This window comes from Trachurus trachurus (genome assembly GCF_905171665.1).
Source record: "Trachurus trachurus genome assembly, chromosome: 24".
Taxonomy (NCBI): Eukaryota; Metazoa; Chordata; class Actinopteri; order Carangiformes; family Carangidae; genus Trachurus; species Trachurus trachurus.
Genome location: NC_139910.1, coordinates 26,198,431 through 26,218,777, shown reverse-complemented (window position 1 = coordinate 26,218,777; position 20,347 = coordinate 26,198,431). Strand labels below are relative to the sequence as shown.

The 20,347-nt window shown below is 40.5% G+C and overlaps 1 protein-coding gene and 1 long non-coding RNA gene across 2 annotated transcripts in view; one reads left to right on the top strand and one right to left on the bottom strand.

The window, feature by feature from the left end:
* The window catches only part of LOC311007831, a 434,756-nt gene extending 418,286 nt beyond the window's left edge, over positions 1 to 16,470 (top strand). The window contains exon 3 of the long non-coding RNA XR_014596440.1: positions 16,345 to 16,470. This is a non-coding gene — a long non-coding RNA (uncharacterized lncRNA). The remainder of the gene's footprint in view (positions 1 to 16,344) is intronic.
* The window catches only part of pla2g7 (phospholipase A2, group VII (platelet-activating factor acetylhydrolase, plasma)), a 391,387-nt gene that overhangs the window by 217,262 nt on the left and 153,778 nt on the right, over positions 1 to 20,347 (bottom strand). The gene's annotated exons all lie outside the window — the stretch shown is intronic.

Genomic DNA, 20,347 nt, shown 5'->3' with positions numbered 1-20,347 from the left:
TATAAAAAAGAAGAAGGATTTGTGCTCAGCTGAGTGTTTATGGGAGATTTTTAGATGATGTGTGAAATAAGAGGTTTTCACTGCCACCATAAAAGTGGTGAGTCCAGGTGATCAGTCAAATTTATGTAAGTGCTGAACTGCACATCTCTTTTCCTGTGTGAAATTAACTGACCACAATAACACCACACACACACACACACACACACACACAAACAACAACAACAACAACAAATGGGGTTTCATTGGTTTATGTTGTAGAAGCGTGTCACTGTTAAAGCTACAGTATGGTCTACCATTTGGAAGATTGGTAATTATTATTAACATCCTTTATACGGCGATTATGGTCCTGTAGTCCGATCTACACAATATGAATAGCAAAAAGAACCAAAAAAATCCATTAAGTCTATCAGCCGTGGGCCTGCATAGAAATTGAACAATACTATCCATCCGTCACGGAAGGCTCGCATTGGCTCGTACCCTCCATCCAATCCCCTCGTCTCCCCTGCTCCTCCTCGACCCGCCTCGTCCCCACCCCCTTCCGCTCAGAAGCTACAAGTAGTTGTAACGGCTCTGAGCTGCTCAGCCACAGACACATGAACCCATGAATTCAGCGTCTGTTGTCTGTCTGACGTCTGCCCGATTTCACGTGAATGCAACATCAAGAATACGTTCTGATATGCAACCGCACCGCTAGATGGGGGGAATTCCTACACATTATACCTTTAAGTCCACTGAAATTATTTGTGGAGCCACAAGTGAGATAACTAATAGCAGCTCCAATCGTCTGCTTTCATTTGTTCCCATGGGAATTATATGGCTATTACATCTGAACTATTGACTCTAGAGGGAAACTGCAAAGACCGTGACGGTGAAGGATTATTTTTGCCTCAGTTGGTGTTTGTGCGTATGTGTAGGTTTGCTTTTCATCATTGACATGAGGGATGATGGGATCCAAAGAAGGTCTTGAAATAACAACCTGTTCCACCTGGCAGCGCGGCAGCAAAGAGAAGGTTGCACCCTCCCTCGATTTTGATCTGATCTCACTGTACGAACACTGAGGGGCATTACCTTCTATTCCTCCTCCTCTCCACTGTTTGTACTTTTTTTTTTTATAGGTATGTCAGGTTGACTTTTGATTGGCGGCTTGATGAAGTGAAATACAACAGCGAGATGACACAAGCTCTGACCATGTCCACATTCGATGCTTCACCGTTCGTGATTTTTGCCAGGGGAAGCAACAGACAACAAACACATTCACAAAGACCAGGCATCCGCGCCAACATACAAACAAGATAAACAAAGTCTCCAGGGGTAAAGCAACAGGAGCAGAGGAGGCAGGGAAGTGCAGTGTTTGTTCTCTGATCGATGCCATACATAGTGCATGAGCTCCCAAAGAAATATGGGTAAAAGTTGTTCACTTCTATAGGAGAAAGTTCAGACAAAGAGAGAGATGCGGTATTGAGATGAGGATGAATAAAGGTATAGGCATATAAATAAGAAGCATTGTGTGATTGTGTGTGTGTGTGAGAGGGGGAGAGAGACAGAAACAGTGCGAGAGTTTCTCATCTCAGATAATAAAATGTGATGTTAGTTCAGATCTGCAGGCGCAGCCGAGCAGAGGCTGAGGAGGGGCCCCGAAATAAAGAATCAAAACTAAAATGTGTGGATACACAGGTTTGATTCCCTCCAATAAATACCCATAAACCCCGGTTATCGCAGAGCTCTCAGAGAAAATTAAAAGACAAAATTCTCGCCATAAATATTAATCTATGTAAGGCAGAGGTTGTGCCCTTCACAATTATTCATGCTCTCTGGAGCGCATTTGTCAAGAGTAAACAGTATCCTCCTGTTTACCTAATGCAGAACATTTGGTAGGTGAGTGGGCATAATTGATGCCTTCATATTCTATTCTTGAGGATGTAATTAAACATGGTCTGCAATGGAGCACATTCATCTCTCTTTCCGCTCTCTTCCTCCTGAGCATAGGCTTCCTCACAATTGCACTCTTATCCATTTTCCTCCAGCAGCAGACTCCTGGTTCATTTGGAATTAAAGGTGAAAAGCAAGTTAATTTCACAGCATTTTGGCACATTATCAACACTCCGGGGTCTGGAAGAACACCATAGGCCAGGCAGCCTCCTTTTCTCTTTTTTTTTTGGTGGTGTTGGTGTTGGTGTCTGGTGGTGGGAGGAGGGTTAATATATTATTAGCTGCTTGCTAAAGTGTGACGGAATCATTAGCGGGCAGAAAGTAAGCCAATAATACTTTTCTTTATGCTTTTATGTGATTGTTATTGTCCATGACATGTGGATTACAGTTGGGTGGTCAATAGCTCTTGTGCTTTTACTCACATGCTTAACACATATGGATAAAACCTTGACTGAAAGTTTTATATTGTGATATTACTAAATATGTGTTATAATAAGTCTTTGGTTTGCTCAGTTAGTGAACTTTAAATGTCTCTTTTCTCTAATCCAATGAATTAAACACCTGACAAATTAAAGGCTTTAACAAAAGCCAGATATCCACAGGAATTAAGTTAATGACGGGCAACGCTGCAGAAAGCAATTGATCATTCGCTAAGATCAAAGTCCTTCTTCTCTGCTAAGATCCACTCTCTATAGTCAGTGGTGCCGCGCTGGTCAAGCTTTCTGTGTATGAGTACGACACATGGTGCAGTTTTAAAATGTGATAACAGGAGATTATCAAGCCCTTGAAATATTTAGTATTTTATTTATTTGTTTATTTAAATGGGACAGTGCACATTAATGGACATGCTGGATTATAGCAGGGTGCTAGTTTCCGTCGGTATAACATATGTTAAGTTTGATATGTTTTGGTGTTGAGAGAATACAGAGAGAGAGGAAATGCAACACAGATCTGAACTGAAGATATTGTGATTATGGGGTATGTAGCCCTATTTTGTGAATGCACCATTAAAGCATAAAAATGCACATGAAGCACAGTTTGGCAGAGATGGGACCAAGTCACACATGTGCAAGTCTCAAGTAAGTCTCAAGTCTTAACCTTCAAGTCTCAAGTAAGTCCCAAGTCATTTTTCTTTGGGCAAGTCAAGTCAAGTCAAGTCACAGGTTATGTCAAGTCAAGTCCAAGTCAAGTCCTGCATAGGTCAAGTCAAGTCCAAGTCAAGTCACCTTATTATTGCAATTTCACCCGCAGAATCTAATCTAAATAAAGTGAAGACAATATATTAGAATAGAATAGAACATCTATTATGTCTTATGTCTTATCATGTCTTATAATGCATTAATGAGCCTCTTCATACCTGATCTGATCACAAAAGGTTAACTCCTACTACATCAATAGAATAGAATAGAAAATCTATTAGATATATTCTATCATGACAACACCATTCTCAGCCTGCACTCATACCAAGTAGTTAGATATTAATTTGATATTTTATATTCAAAAGTCAAAGAATGTGTAACATTGAAACATTCCTGGATGCTATGAGTGACAGGCAAACAGCCAATCAGCTAACAGCTGTGTAGTCACTGCAGATTCTGCAGCAGTGAGAACGTGAGGCTGAAGGAGAGGAGATTATTTTATTTTTAAAAAGGACACGTTAGCTTCTCGCTATGGTAACGCTGGTAACAGGTGACTGTTAGGTCTATTGGTTACTGTGCGTGTGTCCCGACTCTGAACAGCGGCGGCGACGCGGCGTTAATGAAGCAGCGTCAGGCCGCTCCGTCACTGAAACTCCGGATGAAATCTCCGATTAAAAACACTGAGCTGCGAGCGTGATAGCACGCCGTGGATGTATTATATTATAGCCTAATAGATCCATGTAGCACGCCCGCTGCAGCGACCCTGGAGGCCCCTTTGCTCCGTGCCAAACCCCCCTCTCACTCTCTCCCCCTCCCTCTCTCTCTCCAGCGGTCCTTTCAAAATAAGTGCATAAAAAGTCCGGGGGAAAAAAAAAACACCGACTGAGCTGGTGCCGTGCCGGTGGAAAATTCAGCGGTGGCGGCTGGTCATTCAAGTCATTCAAGTCATCGTGTCTCAAGTCAAGTCAAGTCCCGAGTCTTTAACCTTCAAGTCCGAGTCAAGTCGCAAGTCTTTTATTTTTTGTCAAGTCAAGTCAAGTCGCATCAAAATAGCGACTCGAGTCGACTCGAGTCCAAGTCACAGTGACTCGAGTCCCCATCTCTGCAGTTTGGTATTTACATGACGGGGGAAACTGCATTATAGTACATTATAAACAAACACGCTATGAACTGTTAAAAGTCTGTCTGGGAGAAGATCCACAATTTATAAAGTTAGCTGCACACTATGTAACACTGCCATGAGACTAGAGAGACACATGAAAGCTGCTATTGATATCATATAATATTGTTGTTGTTTCATTTCTTTATTTTATGTATTATTATCATCATCATCATCATCATCATCATCATTTAAAGCAGAAGTGAGTGATATATTTGTGTTAATATAAGTCTTAAATAGTTATATCTTCCGACAGCAATCACTTACATAGAGTGTTTGGACTGAAACACGGGTCTCTCAGTCCCTCTGCTCTGCTCTGAGCCGAAGAGAAAACATTTATCGTATCCTACAGTTTTTATCCAATGAGGAGAGAGAACGGCATGCAGGGCTGTGTGTGCAGCCAAGGAACGCCGTGAATGTGGCGACGTAGCGAAGAGGACTGTTATGGTGCGTTCAAGGAAACTCGTATTTTTCCGACCGTGAAGTGGTACCAGTGCGATCTGGTGCGAGTTCACCGGTCGGAAGTTACGAGTGGCCGTTATAGTGACTTTCACCGGTAAAACAGGTCAGAAAAACACGAGTGGGTTGCCTAGAACGCTACAAAGTCGTAAGTTGTGACTTGAAGCTGTAATTTACGATTTCAAAAGCCTGCCTGGAACGCAGCATTAGCGAAAACGACCGAATCACTCACTTCTGCTTTAATATGAACTACGTGTATATATTTTTGTTTTTGAGGGGAGCAGCCTTATTTCTTGGCTCTTTTTATGTTTGTTTGTTTTTATTTATTGTCTGTATTGCTGTTATTTGCTTTGGCAACACCCAGGGTTCTTACGGATCCTTAAAAAGTCTTAAAAGGCATTGAATTCATTAATCTAAAAACAAGGCCTTAATTGGCATTAAAATGTCTTAAATACATTTTTCAAAAGTCTTAAAAATGTTAACAAGTGGTATTTTATGGTTGTAATTAGTCTCAAATCTCAAAATAATTGGTAACATTCCGACATAGAGAAGTTAGTGGCGGCCGTCAACGCTAAATTTCTCACCGCCACCAGCTCCCGAGTCAGTGTTTTTTTTTTTTTCTGGACTTTTTATGCATTTATTTTGAAAGGATCCAATGTTCATGTAGCAGTCACTTTACCTTGGATCACATAGGAAAGTGGGTAAAATTGTCCCTAACCCTATGTAATTGATGTGGTGTTTTTTTTTTCTTCTTTTTTCTGCATTTGTGTTTATTATGAAGTCGGTCTTAAATTTCATTTCAAGTGGCTTTAAAAAAGTCTTAAAAAGTCTTAAATTTAACTTGGCTTAAGCTGTAGGAACCCTGAACACTGTATTTTAACGGCCATGCTAATTAAGCGCTTTGAATTGAATTGAATTGAATTGAACATTATACTGTAGCTATATGTTAGAGGTCATCATATTTGCCACTGTCTTTCCCTCTGAACACAGACGGGACCCTCCTCTGTCACGACACACTGACAGACTGGGTCAAGAGTGACAAGCTTTACTCTGAGGAAACTTGTTATTGTGTCGGACATCAAACTCTGAATACAGCAGCTCAGACAGACAGCCCGGAGCAGATGATTTCTCCTTTCACTTTGGACATCTTGAGGAAATTATGATCATCCTGTTCTCCATGTGTAGTTTATACGCAAGTTTATTTACTTTACAATGATCCATAACATCTGCTGTGAAATACCATTGAAGTGCCATATGTACAGTGACAGGAGATTTATAAGGCTGCTTGTTATTTATTTATGAAATCATTTGTACTGTTGGGTTGAGTCTAGATGAATGACGCAGGGAATCCAGTCTGTCAACAGATGCCTGGCTCATCTTCATATTGTTACACAAACATGACTCTGGTATGATCCACCACAAATTAGGATTATTAAAACATTGTTTTGCCCTTGGATGCTGGGAAACCTCTCATGTCTCTGTCTCTTATTACTTCATGTTGCTGATCACAGCAACGTGTGTGGCGCTTTAGGTGCTACTTCACAAAGAAAACAAGATCGCTGTTGGTCCTGAGGGATTTATTAGTGGAGAAAGAAGAATCAATTGAACTGTGGTATTTAATGAGACTCCCGGGTGGGGTTTGAGGTTTACTCTGTGCTGATTGGGCATACTCAAAGCGGGATGTGACGCCAAGAGAAAGCCCCAAAATAAGCAGCCTTTTTAAAAATTAGCATTACAAAAAATAATAATAATGTCTACAAGGCCGTAAATAAGACAATAAGACAGTAAAAGACCAGACCCAGCATTGCCTCAAGAGTCCGGCAGTAGTTGACCCACTCTTAGTGGCCACACCCTCCCACAAGGACATACTGTACATGGAATCAACAAATTATATTATATATGTTATATTATATTTAAATCCAATGTTGAGCAGGTAAAGAGCAGTTCATTGGTGCTATTCTGGGAAGGAGTTCATGGACGGTCAGTTTACATCCAATGGCAACATGGGAAGTAGTGTGTTCTTTATGTAGAGATAAAGAAGCCTAATAAAGACCAACTGGAGACTGAATTGCCATTTTGTTCAGTGTGACATTGAGTACATGATGACAGTTTTTCAGTCACGACTAAAAATGTATGCAACAAATCAATCTAAAACTATTTTTAAAGACCTCCACTTAACACCAGATCAATTTAAAAAACAGCAACGTCCATGGCCAGAAATTAGAGTAGGTTTAAACACTTAACTTAAATGCAAAAGACCTGAGTATACATTAACCTTGCCTTTTTGCAAAAGAAATGTTCACCATTAGTGCACCTTTATCATTTGACTTCTGTCATCCACAACTACACATAAGTTGCCCTGCAGATGGGTACTGAGGAAATTAGAGAAATCACACAGCCCTGGTCCACACATACTAGACACCCATCAAACCCCACTACTGTTGTCTCGCCGCCTAAATGCTGCTAGTGAAGCGCGCACAAATTTACTGTCTCACAGCATTATGAAAATTAAGTCTTGATGACATTGTGTGTAATGTGATGATTTTATGGCAGTATATTTCAGTGTGTGTGTGTGTGTGTGTGTGCGCGCTCATAGATGACTGAATCCAAATGTTAGACATTTGTGCATTATATTTATCTGTGTCTTTTGCCCATCTGTTGGTCTCTCTCTCACCCATGTAGTGCATTTATAAAGTGCTCAGACCCATCCACTTGTTATGTTCACACTCATCAAAGCAAAAACAGACTTTTAGACTTTCTGCAAATTTGAGAAAAATGAAACACTGAAATATCATAGGAACAAGTAAGAAGGTCTTTTGCTATGACATTTAACTCCCAATTTTCCTGTCTCTCTTTGACTAACTATGATAAAAGCCTAAAAAAAAAAACTTAAGAGGACAGATAGTCCTTAGGTCTTATTTTACTTTTTTGGAGTGATCATTTTACAAGTAAAGACGGCCACTATCACATCTTAGTCTTTGTATTAGTCTCAGTTAGAAAATCTGAATTTCTTCACAGGCAGATTGGACACATACCAAGTTTTGACCTAGTCTTGCTTCTCTTCACCTTGCTACTGCATTTATTGCTACTGTCACTATTTCATTTCATATGGGCATTAAATTTGTAGTGGACATTTCTGATCTCAAGATCAGAGCTTCTCAAGATCTGATTGATCAGGTTACTGAACTCCACTCATCACCAAACCCTGTCTATGTTAAATGTATAGTCTGTATGTAAAATGTCTCATGTTGATGTTAAATGTACAGTTTGATGATGTTTGGTGCCACACAGTACTATGTGCCACCATGCTGTGCCGAAAGCAAATTCTGCCGACTTGTTGTGCAGTCTTTAATAAATGAAATGAAATGAATGATCTGATCTTGAGATTCATCTTGCCACTCAGCTATTTGACAATGACTGGATGGGAAATGAATGTACAAGTAGTTGGGTAAACGCAGCCCAACAAACCTGGTCAGAACAACATTGTGGAGTTACAGTACTGCTTTGGGACAACAGTAACCCAGGAAGAGCCCCGACTCAAACCTCATCAAACACGGAGGGACCTGACAGTGGCTGTCCACTGACGGCTGCCACCCAACCTGACAGAGTGTGAGAGGATCTGCAAAGAGTGGCAGAAAATCCCCAAATCCTGGTGAGCTGAGCTTATTGGATCATACTCAAGAAGACTAGAGTACTTCAGACTGTAATCATTGTCAAAGGTCTACAACTAGCATTAGGGTTAGCTGGGTTGAGTTGAGCAGATATTAAATGCAAACAATTTTAGCATTAAGCCCACAATGTTAAAAAAAGAAGGATAAAATAGTAGAGGAGTAGGGTTAGAATGCACTGTGCTCAGTCCAGAACAACACACATACACCTGTACTTCCTATCCTTTTCCTGTCTGTCTAATGTTAGGAATCAGGGCTAAGCTTTGCTGCGATTGGCCGGACTCTGGGGACCTGCTGTTCTACCTGTTGACAGCCACTTCAGATCTTATTCCCTGCACAGGAACACAATCATACAGTGAGAGCAGGGTGGACTCCATCTGTGGAATACTGATGCGGGGACAGGGCATCTGTAAGACAAGCTCAGAGAGGCTCAAGGAACATGGAGGTCAGGGGATGAATTCTTAAAGTCGGTAGAACTTAGCATTGTTCTTGAAGGAATCAGAGGAATGACAAGAATACTGGAGAACTGTGAGAGCTTGTGGGAGGCTGCACGAGAAGAGGTTAAAGGGGAAATACACTTGAAATGACCTTTTGGTTTCTGTTGCTTGCAAAAGTTTTGTTTTCCCAAAAGAGAAACCACTGGCAACTGGTAGGAAAGTTTGGAGTTGAGCGTTCTCAAGGAAAAAAAAAAAAAAAAATCTGTGACAATGAGATGAAGTTTCTTAGGTGATGATTAATCCTGAAGACACTTGGTCAGTATCAGTCCACCACAAGGTCCAGGCAGATCTATCTCAACAACCGTTTGCCATTCAATTTCCTTCATATATTCTTGGTCCCCAGAGGATTGAGTCTGATGATCACCTGAATTTTCATCTAGCACCGTCAACATGCTGTTTTGTCTTGTCCAGTCAGTCCAAATGCTACAAAATTGTGTGCAAATATTCATGGTTCCTACAGGATGAACCCAAATGTCTACAGTAAGCTCCTGATCCCTTTCTTTTTGTTAGTTTGAGTGAAAAGTCTCAATAGTTGGATGAAATACCTAGAATTTTCATGGTCCCCAGAGGAGTTTGTCAATTTGTTGACTACTATGCAACTGGCATGGTTTGGGGTGAAATGTCTTAACTATTGAAATTATTGTCATAAAACTGAAACAGTCAGTGTTAGCCATCCAAGAAGCTAAACACCACCTCTTTTTAAAAAAATGGTGTTTACATGGCCGTGCGCAACCGGGTTATTGCTAATATTCCGGTTTTGGAAGGGTTATTGGCTGCATGTAAATGTAGTTAGTCAATGTGAACATGTTTGCGTGCCAATGTTAGCATTAAACTGAAAGTATCTCATCACAGACTCTCATCTTGCGCGCACAAAGGAGCTGAAGGTCTCATAAAATAACTTATTCTTTCACACATGAGTAAAGGTTCATTAAAGAGACGCATTTCTAGTGTTACTCTCCTCTAGAGGATCTCACATCCGTACGTCTTGATAGACAGTTATTTAAGCGTAATGTATGGAAGCTGATGGAAAGATAATGGACCATTCTCTGACTCTGAAAAATGAGAGTGCAATGTGGAATATGCCCTTTGACTTTTCCTTCAACTGATTCTATATATACATCCTCAATTCCTTTAATAAGGAGGAAGCATTAGCCTAAAGGATAGTAGGGGAATAGGTTTTTTTCTTTCTTTTTTTTTGGCAGGAAAGAAGCCAGTTCAGATCGAGACCATCTGGTTGCCTGTGAGGAGAATCAGAATAAGAAGTACTTTCTCCCATCTCCCTACAGCTGACATTAATAAGGCCCGCTTGCTCCCAAAGAGCTGATCACAGGCCAGAAGTAGAAGCCTTGTTGTATTGAGCGGCTCCAAAATTGAACATGCACTGTATAACTGTGCAACTGAGAATCATGTTACTCCTGGAAAAAAAGGTAATAGTCACGCTGGAAAATCTTCCCTGAGTAAATAAACATTTTAAAATACTGTAGTTAATTTTCGCCTGTATTACTCCGGCAGGATTTCTCCAAGAGTCTGTTTATGTCTACCGTTTCAGGTTATTGCAATAGTTCATGCAGACTATAGAGCAGTCAAAACACTGCAAGCCATTTTAGGTGATTTACAGTATTATTCTCATCTAATAGCTGGCTTAAAACGCTAATCATGCATGCTAATTCCTGGTTTAGTGCGCCTATGGATTAGAAGCCCATGTAATGTACAGTTAATCCCAGATACACTGCACTGAAAATCTGCCTAGAAGCATTTTTCATCATCAGAAATTTTCCCTCTAATTATGTCTCCTGAGAGGAGCTCAGCTCCCACTTGAGATGAGTTCGTACATACAGTATTTTCAGGTTCACATGCATGTGGAATACAGAATCCATGCCCTTGATCAAGAACTCATTGCTATTGCCTTTGTATCTAGATCCATAGATTGGAATTAATGGATGCTCTATTGCATATTATGCAGCTGGCACTCAAATTTAATCCCAGCACAAGGCAGAATAGTTCTATCTTCCTATCCTCTTTTCTCTTTAGAAGTCAGTTCTGCCTCCTGCCCCTGTACACTCACATTCAATAACCATCAGACTCTTTAAAGTTCGGAAGAGATATTCAAGAGCAATTACCAAAACTGTGCCACCATTGAACTCATAAACAATAGCTAACTTAATATGACTGCTCTCCCTTCAGTGAAAGTGTGTGAGTCTCTCTGTGTGTTCTTCTGTGCTTTGCTGAAATATTAATAACCTATTAATTATCGGAAAAGTGAGAGAAATAGCGGGGGATGAGAGAAAGGGGGATTGAGGCCACACAGATCTGAAAGAATACAAAGAGAAGTGAAAAACAAGGCTGGAATTGGCTTCATACTCTCCAACCCAGCACGTTCTCCTCAGAGACTCCTGATTGTTCTGCCTCTTTCAAAGCATCCGCCTGTGGTCTCATTTCTGACTCTCTCTCATATTTTGATCAAATCTACAAATAGGCCCACAATAATACTGCTTCTGATTTTAGCAGACTGCATTATGAGCCAGCAGGCTTTGTAACACTGACAGTTCTTGTTTTGAAATACTTTTGCCTTCACCCAAACCTATGAAGTTGCACTTAACTCTTGTCTGACACCTGCTGAACTGGACATTGTGAATATCAGCATGTTGGCATTAGCATTCAGACTAAAGCCCCACTATAATCACATAGAGCTGTTAATATGCTTTATGCAGTGGGTCTTAACCCTCCTGTTGTCCTTCTGGGTCAAAATTGTCCAATATGTTCCCTTCCTCCATCCTTCCCTCTTTCCTTCCTTTCTCCCTTCTTTTCCACTTTCCTTTTCCCTTCCTTCCATCCTTCTGCTTCCTTCCTTGACCTAATCTGTTCCCTCCCACCATCTTTCTTTCCTTCCTTTCCCCTCCTTCTTTCAACAATCCCTTCCTTCCTTCCTTCCTTCCTTCCTTCCTTCCTTCCTTCCTTCCTGACCCAATCTGTTTCCTCCCTCCATCTATCTTTCCTTAATTTTTCCCCTTCCTTCTTTCCTCCCATCTTTCCCTTTGCCCTTCCTTCCTTCTTTCCCTTCCTCCTTCTTTCCTTGACCCAGGAGGACAACAGGATGGTTAAGGGTGTTCCTGAGCAAAAGCAAAAAGAGGAGGCATTTTTTTCCGTTATCCAACCATAAGTGACTATTTCGGCTTCAAACACTTTCTGTACTCAAACATCTGAAAACTAAATTCTTATCAGATGGGGGTCCATGGTCTAATTTGTTTCAGTTTAAGGGTCCGTAATGTGATTAAGATTGAGGAAAAACTGCACATACCGTTTTATTATCTGCCCATTCCAACTACTCTTTATATTATTGTGGATAAATATCATGGCTCATGTGAAATAAAAACAGGTTGATTGCTGTGTCCTGTGATGTAATTTGGCTTCCTGCATGAAATATGACACACGCTGCTTCATCGCTTCAACCTCAGAACTTTTAATTTCCGCTATCAAACACTGGAACTTGGAAAATAACAATTCTCTGAAATGGACACAAATCCCTGGGATAATGAGCTGCATTATGCAAGAGCTTTCCTCTCTCTGGGGCCAACTACATACAAACTTAAGTTCATGGCATTTCCTCAGTGGTATCTAAGAGTGAAATGTTTTCTATTATTTACAACAGTATTTGAATCTGACAGCTGTAGCTAGTTATTTTTGCAGGATAAGGGGGTGTGAGGAATCTCTAAGGTTCAACATTCAAAACAACTTTAGCTCATAAAATATGATGTGACATCAAAGTTTGATCAAGCCAGTGATATATGGCTCATATAGCCACCAAAATATTCCTTATAGATTGCACATGATCTCACATGGCATTCAGATGCAAGGTGCAGGCGTTAACAGCCGAGCAGGTGTGAATACATCTCAGGTTACCATGCAACCATTAACAAGTAGTAAAAATATGATTGTTCTTATACAGGAACAAAAATAAATCTCCTATATATATATATATATATATATATTTTTTTTTTTTTTTACTTTATGGCACTGATGTAATGGAAAGATGACACATTATTCAAGTTGTGCAGAAAAGGGCTCAAAAATTCCACAACACACACACACACATGCTGCACAAGTTTGGTTGATGCATGGAACTTTTTAATGCACAATTGCAGTGGAGGAAAGGACATGTGCAATTTTGATGTGACAGTGGGACTTTATGAATACTTACTATTAGAGTGTGAAATATGCAAATGTGTGGTAAAAAAAAATAAAAATTTTGGTGGTGACATTTATTTTTCATGGAAATCTGCAATGACTTGGAGTTTTGTCCTTTAAAATGATGATGGAGTAGAGAGTGGGTTTGCAAATATGAGGTGACAAGTAAATGGTTTGGAAGGAAATTATTGATTCAGCCTTTAAATTAGTGAGAAACAATTTTACCATGAGGCTGCAAATACATAGTAAGAAAATAATGAAACTGCCAGCACATCTCTGCTTCCTTTATTAACTCTGTTAGACAGTGACAGCTGGAGCCAAAAATGCAAATATTCTACATCTTTCCTTAACACTACTGTATGTGGTAGGGGTCCAAAAGTCTGACAATATTTTGTCCACTTTGGCTTTTTAGATTCAGTGAATTATCTTTGCAGTGCATTGGCTGCAGCTTTAAACTCAATTAGGATCTGTTCAGTGTCCTGTTCCTGCTTCATTTTCCCTCGAGTCATTGTTGGCAATGATGGCCAGAGATGACTGTACTGACTTCTTCTCCAATGTATATGAACTTTCTGACATTTCACAATGCACTGTCAGCTGGGTTTGTCCCAGAATCCTATCTCCACATTAGGGGTGGGAGAAAAATCGATTCACATAAATATTGCGATATCTTTTTAGACGATTTTTAAATGTTTTTTTTTTTCAAAAATCATTTTTTTTTCTTTTTTTAAATATTGTGCAATGTGCATTTGTTAGCCTTTTTTACATACAGAGAGTACAGGTTTTGAAAAGGGTTTAAGTTCACTTTAATTTATAAGCTCCTACCGTATTTGTGTGCAGATAAATGTTAAAAATGCAGACTAAAAATCGAGAGAATCGGCAATATCGTATAATCGCAATTTAAATCGAATCGCCATCCAAAAAATCATAGAAGAATTGAATAGGGAGAAAAGCATATCGTCCCAGCCCTACTCCACATACAGTAGGTACAGATTGGCTTTTGTTTTTTCTCTCATCTGATCTCATTGAAGTCTTGAAGATTAAAACCGATGATCAATTTGAACAAATTCTCATCAAATGACTTACATCACAGAGACATATTCTGTAAGATATCTGTTATAGCACTATAGCTTCAAAATAACATGTATATGAAAATGGTCCTCATCACAGATTCTGTCAGAGTCAGAATGATGTAGCTTTTAATCTCCAGCTTTGCTTCTTGTCTGTGAAGCTGCTAATGGGTGGAACAAAACACTCTGTCTTCTCCTCAGGATATTGCTGCTTGTAGAGCTAATCAGGTTGGAAATGATGGCTGTGTGTGTATGTGTGCATATCTGTGTGTGTGTGTGTGTGTGTGTGTGTGTGTGTGTGTGTGTGTGTGTGTGTGTGTGTGTGTGTGTGTGTGTGTGTGTGTGTGTGTGCAGGCAAACCCGCACAGGGACATGCAAGTGTGAACAGCCCTTATCTCCTGTCCTCATTCAACCTCATCCATACAACACATTAACCTCTCTGTCTTTCTCTCACTTATACAGACACCCACATTTAAAATGCACTCAGAGTATCACAAATGCAGTATGTGCACAAATCTTATCTCTAAGAGGAGCCTCATGCTGTCTTCTCTTGCTGATAAGTGCAGCACGATGTATGTAACATCTCCCCAGGTTTCCCAAGATGTTTGTTAGGTTCTGTGCGGCTAACAAACATCATAAGCCGATCCCCGCTGACCACATTGCTGCCGTTAATGGAGATTACAAAGGCAGCCTATCATGAAGGTCACTGAAGAGTGGAAATTCAGCAGGAGGGTACTACTGTATATCTATAAAGGAAGAGCACAAAGCGTTACACTCATTGTACAGCAGTTGTTGTTAATAATGGTAACACTTTACTTGAAGTATCGTCATAAGAGTGACATGACACTGTCATAACAGTGTCATAACACAGTCATAAACATTATGTCAACGTCATAAACATTTATGACTGTTGTCATTAAGTGTCATTCGGTCTTTATATTTTATATACACCCTATATGTTAGCCATCTTTAATTTTAATTCACATCTTCAGATGTGTTGGGATGCACCAATCGACTTTTTCTTTTCTTATTCCAATATTTAGAGATCATCCAATACTGATCCAATACTATGTGTAAGCTACTGTAAAGCTTTAAGCACAGATGGACAGAGTACTCGACCCCAGTACTTGAGTAAGAGTACAAATACTACTGGTCAAAATTTACTCCGTTATGGGGCGTCGCGTGGCGTATTGGTTAGAGCGGGCGCCCCATGTATAGAGGCACAGTCCTCGCTGCAGTCGGCCCTGGTTCGAGTCCCGCGTCGGGCGCCATTTACTGCATGTCATTCCCCCTCTCTCTGCCTCCCCGTTTCCTGTCTGTCTCAACTGTACTATCTATAAAGTCATAAATGCCCAAAAAATATACTTAAAAAAAAAAAAAAAATTTACTCCGTTACAAGTAAAAGTAGCTCAGTAGACATGTTACCCGAGTAAGAGTAAAAAAGTACTTGTTTCTAAAGGTACTTAAGTATCCAAGAGTACATGCTTTTAAATTTACTTTAAGTAAAAGTAAGAGCAAGATTATATTTCTTATTTTTCACATCAATGAATTACTATAATTTTTTCTAAATGAATTTAAGGAGCTTTTAACTCTTGTTTCTGAGAATGAACTCTTTGAAAGCAGCCGCACTGATGTGCTGCTTTTAGGGGTTAGGGTTTCCTTCTTTGACAAACACAGCTTGTGTCCAATAGGATTTTAGAAAAAAAGAAAAGAAAAAAGAGCAGACCTGAAAGTTTTCAGCCTTAGAAATTAAAAGTAAAAATATTTGTCTTGGAAATGTATTCAAGTAAGAGTAATAAGTACCAAAGAAATCTAATACTCAAGTAAAGTACAAATCCTCTGGATATGTACTTCCATCTTCCTTCATCCTGAGCCCAAATGTATCTCTAACCTTGACCAAGTCCTTTCTGCCACACTTAACCTCAACCCCACTTTATATCCAATCAACTCAACGACTCCTAAACATAATCTAACATAAGTCCAAACCAATGAAGGTGGTGTTACAGGAAACATTATTTGAAAGGGAGGGAATTAGGGGAAAACAGACTTCAACATAGGATCTGTGCTGCATTCACTGTATGTTGCTGGTAAAATGGAAACAGCATCTACTCATAGCGTGGTGAATGTGCAGGTCACAACTTGTCCACCAGAGCATTTTGGAGTTGTTGGATTGTGTATTTGATGAGTTTAATGAAGGAAACCAAGAAATCCCATTAGCCACCATAGTGTAGCTCTGAGCAGCTCGCGGCTCTGCTCCACCATTCTAAAAATATTTTGCACCGACAATTAAAGGTAACACACCTACTCCTAAAACTATAGGAATTATGGCAATGGGCCAATTTGCCAAAATGTTGAACTATCCCTTTAACAGATTTACCAGTCTACAAGAACACGCATCATGGCATAATATGAAACAAAGCCAAGTGTCAACTCCTCTATGCTAACCAGCTGGCTAAAAAGCACAGAGAATCTAATCTAATGTTAAACAAGTGCAAAAACACACAACCAGAGTCACTACTGAAACTACAAATGACTTGTGATGCTGTAGGCTAACGTGAAAGGCAGTGCTCGCATGAAATGTCTTGCTGCTTGCGAATCCTCAATTGTGCCATTCAGATGAGAATTTAAACATCAAAGTCTGATTATAGATCTTGGGGGATACCACTGCAAATGAGATAAAAGTTGTATGATTGAATCCTTCGAGGGCCAGAGGGAGCTGTGCAAAGTCTGATAATAGGCCTCAAGTGATGCAACTCGAGTCGGTGTCAGTCGGGACTAGGAGTTAGAATATAGACGAGACTGGGTCAAAACCCAGATTACGGCTGTGATCAATGTGTGAAATTGAGGACAGGTTTGAAAGCTGCAGTGGAACAGCTGTCATCATTGCAAAGTATTTGTATTCAGTGTGGTGTCAGGATGGTTTCAGCGTGTTTCTCTGTTGCTTCTGCTCTCTATGCTCTCAGTATTCTAACACAGCAATCGCAATAAAGCTGTTCTCGGTTATGTTTTTCTCTGTTTCTGTTGTCAGAGAGTCACAGAACAAGTATGGATATGTGACTGAGACACAGCCCATGAGGATAACATGTTCGCTTCCAAGCTGCTGCTCTGCACTGCTCCGAATCCCGATTTTATGCTGCAATATCAAAATCACCGCACACACAAATGAAATACAAAGACTGCGCTGTGATTTCAGGTTTCTAAGGGTAACAGGTAGATCACAGACAGAGCCAGCCCAAGGCATAAGCAAACTAAGCACCTGCTTGCTGGCCCCCAAAAGCAATAAACTTTCCGTGTAACTTCTGACAATCCCTTGAGAAATCCTGTGTATTTACAAAAACCCTTAAAGCAGAAGTAAGCGGAATGTTTGTGTGTGTTAATATAAATCTTAAATAGTTCTATCTTCCGACAGCAATCACTTCTATAGAGTGTTTGGTCTGAAACACGGGTCTGTCAGTCACTCTGCTCTGCTGTAAGCTGAGGAGAAAACTTTCCTTGTAGCCTACAACCTTTATCCAATGAGGAGAGAGAACGGCAAAAGGGGCGGTCCTCTCTGTGTGTGCAGCCAAGGGATGCGCGTGAATGTGGTGACGTAGGGACGAGGACCAATAGATCCATGACGAGGGCGGCCATTGGCTGACAGGAAGTTAGCCAAAACCACCGGATCGCTTACTTCTGCTTTAATTGTTGTGGTTGCACATTAAGTTGTTGTTTCACATTGGTGTTGTAGTTTGTTTAAAACCAAAAAGACATTATGACATGTTTACAGCAAATGCATTGGCTATTGGTTTATTCTGTTACTTTTAGTAGGCCCATATGACATTTAGTACTAGGCCTATATCACTTTGAATATTAAGGGTAAATCAACCCCAGGCTGCACTTTTGGCTGAATTTGATGATAGGTAACGACAGATTAGAAAAAAATAATTTAGTTTGTAGTAGCAACAGTAGGTGTGTAAATGATCAATAATCAGTATTATTGGCAGTGACTACGTGACAGCCATCCTGGGCTACTGGCCGTTCATCTCCAGAACACACAGATGTCCAGTCCGCCCCTGGTGAAGCTACACTTGCACTTCGGCATTTTGTCTGCTCCCTCTGTATGAGCGCGTCGCAGGGCCGCACATACAGAGGCAGCCTCTCGGGAATTACGTCAGAAACGCAACAAAATACCTGAGTATTCTGTGCAAAGCGCCAGTCAAGTATGTTTAAAGCGGAAGTAAGCAGAATATTTGTGTTAATATAAGTCTTAAATAGTTATATCTTCCGACAGCAATCACTTATATAGAGTGTTTGGTCCAAAACACGGGTCTGTCAGTCACACTGCTCTGCTGTAAGCCGAGGAGAAAACATCTTGTATACTTCCTTATATCCTACAAGCTTTATCCAATGAAGAGAGAGAACGGCATGAAGGGCTGTGTGCAGCCAAGGGATGCGCTTGAATGTGGTGACGTAGGGACGAGGACCAATAGATCCATGACGAGGGCGGGGACTGCTAACTAACGAAGTTAGCCAAAATGACCGGATCACTTACTTCTGCTTTAATGGTCCATTGAAAACCGGACATTTTCATGAATTTATAAAACCCGCCCGGATGCCCCAGACAGGACGTAAAAAGTGGACATGTCCGGGTAAAAGTTTGGTCACCCTAGTCCCTATGTGCACACCTCAGTCTCCTGCAGAACTGTTGACAGTTGAGTGACATGCTGAGTAATCTAAGCACAAAGTTTTGAAAGGAAGCAAAGTAAAAACAGGCAGATATCTCTGCTGCTGCATCAATTTCTGTCCTTTATCCTGTGGTCTCTGCACTGCTAAACCAGTCCTCTTTCTAACCTTTTCAGAAGTTCCGGCGCTTCCTAACTGGAGGCCCTAAAGCATCAAAAAGTCTGTAGTTTAACACCATGGGGATAAACCTCACATCTCTGCGGTCTCTGTGGTGGTCCTTTTGCTTCATTATCACTTCCAGCCACCAGTCACTCTTCAAAAGAATCTTAAAACATATTCTGCCTGTGGTGATACTATTTTAAAGTGAATGTTGTCACTGGGGAATGAACATCTCTTACATACTGATGCACATTTAGAGTCTCCTCCTCTGGGTGTCTGTGAGAATGAGACTGACCGGGGACATTTCCCAGAGTGCCGTCTGCTGTCAGATGCGTGTATGCTAAGTGAGAACAACTTGCCAGGCTGATGTGGATCATTTCCCAGTGTCTGAGTCAGCGATACCTTCTCCTTTGTCTGACATTCGCACAGCCCCCTTTACTTTGGAATTTGCCCATAAGGAAACAGTGGGACAGATCTGTGATCACAGACTTATGAGTGGGTGGTTGAAAAGTATTTAGTACGCATTATTCATAAAAGGGGATGATCACTGTTTCGGAAGTTGGTATTCCTGAAGGTAAGCTTTAAGTAGTTGAGGATATGAATTGAGATTCATAAAGACTGTGATGAATCAGGCAGATAAGAGGCTCATCTAGTCTCCTTTATAGCTGTTAGGTGATGCTTACATTTACTATGAAACATAATCCTGACAGCATCCTGCCTTTTTAATTTGATATAATTCCCAAGATCCTGGTGAAATGGTTAGAGATGGGAAAAAAGTTAAAAGGATAGTTCACCCAAAATTCAAATTGGACTCATTATCTACTCACCCTCATGTGGACTAAGGGCTGGGAGAAGTTTCAGAGTCCTCCGTGGCTTCTCTGAGTTACAGGGGGTCTCGGCGTAGCAGTGCATGTCAATATAACGGTTGCAAATGGATACCAACTGTCTTCGTAACAAAAAGACACACCAAAAAACATCCAAATACCTCCATGCTAATGTCCGTCTTGTATTGAAGCGATTTGCTGACGCCGGCGCAAATCTCGCAAGATTTGGACAGACCAGGAAGAGGAGCTTCCGCTACAAACAAGCTTGAAATATAGACTTATTTAAGTTTTTTCGGAACAATTTCGCATTTCGGGGCTTCAATACAAGACGGACATTACATACGAGCAGCATGGAGGTATTTGGATGTTTTTTGGTGTCTTTTTGTTACGAAGACAGTTGGTATCCATTTGCAACCGTTATATGGACATGCACTGCTACGCCGAGACCCCCTGTAACTCAGAGAAGCCAGGGATAACTCTGAAACTTCTCCCAGCCCTTAGTCCACATGAGGGTGAGTAGATAATGAGTGAAATTTGAATTTTGATTGAACTATCCCTTTAAGGAGGAAAGTATTCAGATAACAGAGAAAATAAGACAA